The following is a 9,160-nucleotide window of genomic DNA, read 5'->3' as shown; positions in this document are numbered from 1 at the left end:
CATGTGATGATCTCGGCGGTCGATGGTGGGTTGGCGGCCACGACGGCCGACGATGGCGTGGCGGCCACGACCACCACCTCCCGCCTTCGGGCCGCGGTGGCAGAGCGGGTGATGGCCACGGTGGCCAATAATGGGGTGGCAGCCACGACGGCCACCTCCCACCTTCGGGCCGCGGCGGTGGAGCGGGAGATGGCCCTGGCTTTCGATGGTGGTGTGGCGGCAATGGTGGCCGGCAACAGCTGCCGACAGGCAATGGTGGCGGAGCGTGTGGTGGGTGTTCCGCGCACACCCAACAGGGACGCCACGCACACTACACTACGCCGAGGACTGCACTGCCACCGTGGTGTAGCCTCCCAGCCGGAGCTGTCCTCTCATGATGGCAGAGTGGCTGAGCGACGACGATGGACCGGTGCCATTGGCGATTGTGGGAGAAGCACACGAGATAAGCTATAGGGAGGGAGGGGAAAATGCGACGCAAGACTCGCAGGCCGTTAGGGTTTTTATAGCAGGCCAGTAAGCATTGGGATTTTGGAGGATTTCATCGAGTCGGGCAGGAAGCTTGCGCGAGAACCTGCGAGGTTGAGCGGGAACGGGCTCACCGACGATTCATTGGCGCCACTTCGATCCATAGTTTGGCCAAAAGAACGACACTGCGCACTGCGCAAGCTTGCGCTGTAAGCCGTCTGCGGCAGCGGGGTGACAAGACGTGCGAGAGGAGGACGAAAGGACATGTACACATATGGTTAATACAAAAGAACGTTTGCAATTTAATTACCTACTATACCCCCGTCCTCGTTTATAAGTTGGATTTAACTAATAAAATACGAAAGCATGTCACCAAAGATTATATCGATGGAGTCGTATTTGAACATAGTTTCCAACTATACAACTTTTGTAACATGCATTAACACTTTTTTGGTTAAATTTAAGGTTATATACCAGCAAGCTTTTGCCCGCAACACACACAGCTTATTCCGTCACAAATAGCTCGGATGGATCAACTGTATGCCACGTATCGCACACGCAACTCTAATCTGATTCCTGCTTGATGTCTCTGACGTCACTCGCACAATTCGTCTTATTTGCCACGTATCACTGTGATGACCTCTGCTCGTGTCCCCCGGCAAGCTCTGCTCACTGTTAGGCACCGCGGCGCGCTCGGCTTGTGTACAGCTTTTCCTTACGTGTTCAACTGCTATGTCCTTGCGTGTTCAATTGTAGCTTTTCCTTGCATGTTCAACGGCTTTTGATGGTTGCTCGCTGTTGAGGCGACCGCCGAGCGCTTTGCTCGCATCCCACCACATGCACTCTGCCAGCGGTTGGGCGTGCACATGATCACATCGGGGGCCCCATATGCACACGGTTGTGCCGCGCGCGTTGCCACACGATGCAGTTACGTGCGGCATGATGGAGTTACGCGCTGCAAATTAGAACTGCCAACAGGGCCTGCCGATATTCCTGGCCGTCCGGCTTCCCCTTTAATTCCCGCAGCCATTATAACTTTAGTCTCTTCAACCTTTCGATCGCGCCCCACAACACAACAAGCACACCCACGATGACACATAGAGAGGGGATGTCCGGCTGCGCTCCAATGTATTTCGGCGAGCATAGAGTGGAGACCCATGCGAGGGAGACAGATCTCTCGAGGGAGAGGAAAACGAGAGGCAAATGGCAAATAATGTAAATTGCAAGGAGATGAGATTTGTGATTAGGAACCTGGTATATGTTGAAGATCCTCCCCGGCAACGGCACCAGAAATTCTCCTTGATGGTAGCTGGAACTACGTCGGTACTTCCCTGAAGAGGGAGGGATGATGTAGCACAGCGACGGTAGGTATTTCCCTCAATTATGAAACCAACATATCGAGCCAGTAGGAGAACCAAGCAACACAACGTAAGCAGCACCTGCACACAAATAACAACACCTCACAACCCAACGTGTTAAAGGGGCTGTCAATCCCTTCTGAGGTACGATGCCTCAAGATAGGCAAACGGACGTGAGGTAAATTGTAGTAGATTGATAGATCGAACGCCAAATAAAATAAATAAAGATAAAATGCAGCAAGGTATTTTTTCATTTTTTTTGGTTTGATAGATCTGAATAAAAATGCAAAGGAAAAGTAGATCGCAAGGCAAATATATGAGAAAGAAGACCCGGGAGCCATAGGATTCACTAGTGGCTTCTCTCGAGAAAAATAGCAAACAATGGGTAAACAAATTACTGTTGGGCAATTGATAGAACTTCAAATAATTATGATGATATCGAAGCAATGATTATTACATAGGCATCACATCCAAGATTAGTAGACCGACTCCTGCCTGCATCTACTACTATTAGTCCACACATCGACCGCTATCCAGCATGCATCTAGTGTATTAAGTTGATGAAGAAACGGAGTAATGCAATAAGAACAATGACATGATGTAGACAAGATCCGTTTATCTGTATGGTGGTAGATATAGATCTCGTCTTTTTATCCTTAGTAGCAACGATACATACGTGTCGGTTCCCTTTCTGTCACTGGGATCAAGCACCGTAAGATCGAACCCACTACCGGGCACCTCTTCCCATTGCAAGATAAATAGATCAAGTTAGCCAACCAAAACCCAAATATCAGAGAAGAAATACGAGGCTACAAGAGATCATGCATATAAGAGATCAATGAAACTCAAATAACTTTCATGGATATAAAAAGATATGACTGATCATAAACTCGAAGTTCATCAGATCCCAACAAACACAGCGCCAAAGAGTTACATCATATGGATCTCCAAGAGACCATTGTATTGAGAATTCAGCGAGGGAGAGAGAGAGACCCATCTAGCTACTAACTACGGACCCGAAGATCTACAAATAACTACACACACATCATCGGAGAGGCACCAATGGAGGTGGTGAACACCATCTGAGATGGTGTCTAGATTGGATCTGGTGGTTCTGGACTCTGCGATGGTTGGATGAATATTTCGTCGATGCCTTTAGGGTTTCTGGAATATTGTGGTATTAATAGAGCAAAGAGGCGGTCTGGGGGAACCCGAAGTGGGCACAACCCACCATGGTGTGCCTGGGCCTCCTGGCCCGCCTTGGTGGGTTGTGCCCCCCTCGGGGCAACCCCAGGTGCAACCAGGGCCCATTGCCTTCCTTCTGGCCCATAAAAAATCTCTAAAAAGTTTCATGTGATTTGGACTCTGTTTGATATTGATTTTCTGCGATGTAAAAAAAATAAAAACGCAGCAACTGGCACTTGGTACTATGTCAATAGGTTAGTACCAAAAAATGATATAAAATGTCTATAAAATGATTATTAAACATCCATGATTGATAATAAAATAGCATGGAACAATCAAAAATTATAGATACATTGGAATGTATCAGTGGGTCCCTCCAAATCCTTTCAACCGTGGCCGCGTCCACATGAGGTTCCTCCATCACCGTCGCCTCCTAATTGGTGGCAACCACTGCCTCCCCTAAGCCCAACACCAAATCACCCTGATCCTGACCCACTGTCTGAGCCAGATCCGCTGCCAAAGCCGAATTGTCCGCTACTTCGATCTCCTCTCCAACCTTTGCCAACGGATCTGAGGTTACCTGTCCACCAGCTATCGCCCTCCTGGTGGCCAGCGTGCCCAACTAGGTCCTCAACGCATTTGAATTTCTCGGGATTCCCTCGGTCATGGTCATAAAGTCACCTCCTTGGCCCAACGGGCCAGAGCACTTGCTTGTGCCCATGTGCGGAAGCCTCCAATCCGAGGGCTCCACCCTGCCTTCCAGAATTGCCTGGTAGGATCTCTCCAGGCCTCCACCAGCGTCGCCCCTCGCCGGACTGCGCTGTCAGCGATCCGCTCCTCTAGCATCCCTAACTCCACGCGACCATGGCTGCACTACCCAGTCACCACCAAAATCCAATCCATGAGAACTGTCTGGGAACCCGCTCTAACCACTCCCATCGTTGGACCCAGACCTCCCTCTCCAGAGCTTCGGTGGTGAGAAGTCGCGCATCCACCCAATATGCACCCACGTTGGGTACTCCAGGAGCTGGCGGAAAGAAGGCATCCGTGTCGCCGGGTTAGGCACCGTCTCCACCAGCTCCGGCGCCGAGAGCCTACGGAACACCGGCACCTCATTAGGTTCTGTGGACCAAGCTCTCTGCCTGAAGAGCGAAAAATCCTCCATGCTAGCCTTCTCCGATGCCAGGCTATCGATCAAACAAGCGCTGTCCAGAATTTCCGCCGCCGTGCTCTACGACCACACATGGGATGGCACTCCTTCAATCATGATATCGACCTGCACTATCATCAGCCTAGATATCACGTGTGCCTGCCTAAGCCATGGCTTGATGAATAGCTTGACTCCCTGATGCTCAATCGACAGAACAACCAACACCATGTTCCAGAACTGGTGCGCCGCGAAGACAACCAAGAAATCCTCTGGGAGAAACTTGTGGACAGAAAACCTGAACCTTGAATACCTAACTGCGCCGCAGTCGCCACTACCGCATCCTCACAAGAGACTAGCAGTCTTGCCGTGCCCATGTACATCACCACAGCGAGCTGCAACCGGTGCTCGAGGTCATCCATGCCCCCCGACCTCTACAACACGCAAATCTCCGAGGGAGACGGCGATGGCGTAGCCCCGAGGGCCATTGTGAGGAGATTGGGCGCAACTGGCGAGAGTGACACCGCTGGTGCACTCTTCCTAGGCTCCATCAATCTCCTCCGAATAACTGGTGGCTATCGCAATGCTGCCTCCTTCCTGGAAACTCTAGCGATGATGATGCGTCGGAGCTCATCCGCGGAGATGGGGTTGTGCGGCTCCAAACACTGGGACGAGATGTGGCCAGCGCCTCCACAACGAATGCACAACAGTTGGTTGATGCAGTCCTGACGCCGTTGGCCATCCTCAAAGCACCTGAAGCAGAGCCCATGGAGATCTGGTGGAATTTGGCGCAGCTCCGACAACGAAGGTGACCCCGATCTGCGCAGGGCGCCAGCCTCCTGCTGGCGCCTGAGGGCGCAATGCCGACGCCACATGGCCTTGCGCGAAGGACCCGGACGGCACAAGCCATCAGCTTGCCCCATCGCGGCCGGTGTAGCCCGGCCTCCCGGCCCTCTCGCCGCCAAGGACGAACCTACCGACCCGAGGGAAGCCGAAAGGCCTATGACAGACACCACCAGTCATTCCTATGGGAACGCTGGCGAAACCGAGGGTGGGCTGCGCGAACCTGACATGCTCTCAGCGAGGGAGGTGGACACCGGAGCCGGAGCGGCTACCGGCGGGGGAGGGTGTGCGACAGCGCCGGAGCAGAGCCGCCGAGCGGGAGGTACTGTTAGTATCCATCAATGAAGATATCATGTTTCTTCAACGCACACACACACAAATATATCCCTTAATGAAGAACTAAGTCGGACAAGTTTCCATCTTCCAACTCTCCAAGTTGTTGTTTAGCTTAACCAACTAGCTCAGGGTATCCAACATAGATTCTTGGAGAAGGGGTGGTTTACAAGAAACCAACTTGATCACGAGCCGAGCATAACAGTTAGGGAACAACCTGGGACACACTTTCGAGAAGATATTCGGAAAATCACGAACCACAAATATGTTATTAAGCTCGAGAGTAATCTTGCTTTCGAGACAAGATGATGTGATCAAATAGGTAAGGTATTCATCTTATTTTCGGGAAGGGTCTACGAAAGAGCTCTGATTCAGCAAACTGCACATACTCAACTATCATTTAATCTTTCACAATTGGTAACACTCACGTGATATTTATAGGTCCAAAGTTTTAATCGGACACAGAGAAAGATAGGGGCTTATAGTTTCGCCTCCCAACCTTTTACCTCAAGGGTAATGTCAACAATAATAATTTATGAAAACCTACATCCAAGTGATATATATATCCGAATCGCTTCAACACAAAGTTCTTGCCAAAGGAAAAAGTGTAAAAAGGGAAAGGTGATGATCACCATGACTCTTGTATAAGGGTAGAAGATAAAAGTAAACGATAGGCCCTTCGCAGAGGGAAGCAGAGGTCGTCATGCGCTTTTATGGTTGGATGCACAAAATCTTAATGCAAAAGAACGTCACTTTATATTACCACTTGTGATATGGACCTTTATTATGCAGTCTGTCGCTTTTATTTCTTCCACATCACAAGATCGTATAAAGCTTATTTTCTCCACACTAATAAATCATACATATTTAGAGAGCAATTTTTATTGCTTGCAACAATGACAATTTACTTGAAGGATCTTACTCAATCCATAGGTAGATATGGTGGACTCTCATGGCAAAACTGTGTTTAAGGATATTTGGAAGCACAAGTAGTATCTCTACTTGGTGCAAAGAATTTGGCTAGGATGAGAGGGAAAGTGAAGCTCAACATGTTGGATGATACAAGACAATATAACATTTCGGATATAGGAAAACATAACCCATTAAGTTGTCTTCCTTGTCCAACGTAAACCATTTAGCATGTCATATTTTAATGAGTGCTCACAATTGCAAAAGATGTCCAAGATAGTATATTTATATGTGAAATCTCTCTTCCTTCAATATTCTTTCATGAATTGTTCAAGTGACCAATTCTGCGTTTGCTAACTTTCAATAAGTTTACTACCTATACATATTATGTGTGAAGTCATTACTCCCCATGTTATAAGCATATGAAATGTATATAAATTCAGATTTATGATATTCAATTCATTAAATCATTTACTCATAGGATATACATGAAGCGCGTGATTAAATGACAAACTACTCCAAAAAGATATATGTGAAGAACGCTGAGTAGTCAAATAATTAGCTAGCCATGGGAGGATTATTTTTCACTTAAGATTTCAGATCCAATGATTTTATTCCAACAACCAGTAAAATTTAAAATATGCTCCAAGCAAACCACATATCATGTGACGACTAAAAATATAGCTCTGAGTAAGGTATACCGATAGTTTTGAAAACGAAAGAGGGGATGCCTTCCGGGGCATCCCCAAGCTTAGGCGCTTGAGTCTTCCTTGAATATTACCTTTGGGTGCCTTGGGCATCCACAAGATTAGGGTCTTTCCACTCCTTATTCTCCTCATATCGATATCTCACCCAAAGCTTGAAAACTTCAATCACACAAAACTTAACGGAACTTCGTGAGGTAGGTTAGTATGATAAAGAGTAAACCATTCACTTTGGTACTGTCAAAGACAAGGTTCATAATTGTTCTCACACAATACCTACTGTACCATATCATTTCTACAATTTATATTGAGAAATATAATCCATACAAAATAGAAAACAAGCAAACTATGCAAGGAAAACAGAATGTGTCAGAAACATAATAGTCTGTAATGATCTGAACACCAACCATACTTCTGCTACTCCAAACATTATGAAATAAATTGGTGGAAGTGAGGAATTTGTCTATTAATCTTCTGAAAATATAATCAACTCAATCGCCCTCTTCTGTAAAAAATGACAGCTAATCTCGTGAGCGCAAAGTTTCTGTTTTTACAGCAAGATCACATTAACTTTCACCCAAGTCTTCCCAAAGTTCTTACTTGGCACTTTATTGAAACGAAAGCAATAATACATAATTTCTAAAGTATCTTACTCATGAGAACACACAGAAAGAGTAAGGGTGAATATTGGGTTGTCTCCGAACAAACGCTTTTCTTTAATGCCTTTTAGCTAGGCATGGTGATTTCAATGATGCTCACATAGAAGATAAGAATTGAAACATAAAGAGAGCATCATGAAGAATATGACTGGCGCATCTAAACCTAACCCACTTCCTATGCCTAGGGATTTTTTGAGCACACAATTGATGGGAACATGAATCAACTAGCATAGGAAGGCAAAACAAGTATACCTTCAAAACTTTAAGCACATAGAGAGGAAACTTGATATTATTGCAACTCCTACAAGCATGTATTCCTCCCTCATAATAATTTTTAAGTAGCATCATGAATGAGTTCAAAAATAAATATAACCATCACATAAAGCATTCTTTTCATGATCTACGAGCATAGAAATTTTACTACTCTCCACATAAGCAAAATTCTCCTCATTCGGAATAGTGGAAGCAAACTTATTATAAATCCACTTTAGATGATAGTATTATTCATACTCCAAAATATATAAGTGATGTTCATGGAGCATTCTACAATTAATATAGACTAACCAATATCCAAGCTCAAAATATATAAGTTAAGCACACGAAGCATTCTATAAAACCATACTCAAAAGATTTATGTGAAGCACAAAGAGCAATTCTATAAGATCATACTTAAAAGATATAAGTGAAGCACACGAAGTATTCTATAAATAAATAAAGGGCTATCTCATACTAGCATTGTTCTTAAAGGAAAAACGAAAACACAAAGGACACAAATTATGTGAACAAAACAAAAATCGAGGTATACCGATAATTGTTGAAGAAGAAAGATGGGATGCCAACCGGGGCACCCCAAGATTAGATGCTTGAGTATCCTTCGAATATTTACTTGGGGTGCCTTGGGCATGCCCAAGCTTGAGCTCTTGCTTCTATTTATTCTTCTCACATCGGTAACTGCTCATTCTTCAAACACTTCATCCACACAAAACATTAACAAAAACTTTGTGAGATCCGTTAGTATAATAAAGCAAACCACTACCTTTACCTTTAGGTACTATTGAAAACTCATTCCAATTTCATATTATAACTATATATACTGTATTCCAACTTCACGATGGTTCATAACCCCTGATACTACACTTAGATTCATCAAAATAAGCGAACAACTCATAGAAAACAGAATCTGCCAAAAACAGGACAGTCTATAGTAATCTGGAAGTTTAGGGAACTTCTGTAATTCAAAAAAATTCTAACAAAATATGAAAATTTCAAAAATTTGTACAAAAGTAATTTGCAAAATGTTTCTGACACATTTTACTTTCCAGTAAAAAATGTAAAATCATGCGCTACAGCCAAAGTTTCTCTTTTTGTACTGTACATAGTAAAAAGCAATCTAATCATCCTAAAACCGAAGCTTGACACATTATTTTTATAATACAATGGACATATACAAGGGGATACTTATTTTCAGAAAAGCCTCCATGAATTTTTTTACATTTTTTCCATGAGCATGAACACAAGTGCTCAAGGTCGACCCTCATTTCTTCAATGCATAATATT

At 45.0% G+C, this 9,160-nt stretch overlaps 1 pseudogene; it reads right to left on the bottom strand.

Annotated features, from left to right (window-relative positions):
• Positions 1–3,630: 3,630 nt before the first annotated feature.
• On the bottom strand, positions 3,631–5,219 carry LOC147964900 (uncharacterized; annotated as a pseudogene).
• Between the last annotated feature and the right edge of the window lie 3,941 nt (positions 5,220–9,160).

The sequence above is a fragment of the Triticum urartu genome, chromosome 6A (genome assembly GCF_056163025.1).
Source record: "Triticum urartu cultivar PI428250 chromosome 6A, HENAU_Tu73, whole genome shotgun sequence".
NCBI lineage: Eukaryota > Viridiplantae > Streptophyta > Magnoliopsida > Poales > Poaceae > Triticum > Triticum urartu.
The sequence above is the reverse complement of the archived record's forward strand: the minus strand, read 5'-3'. Positions and strand labels throughout refer to the sequence as shown.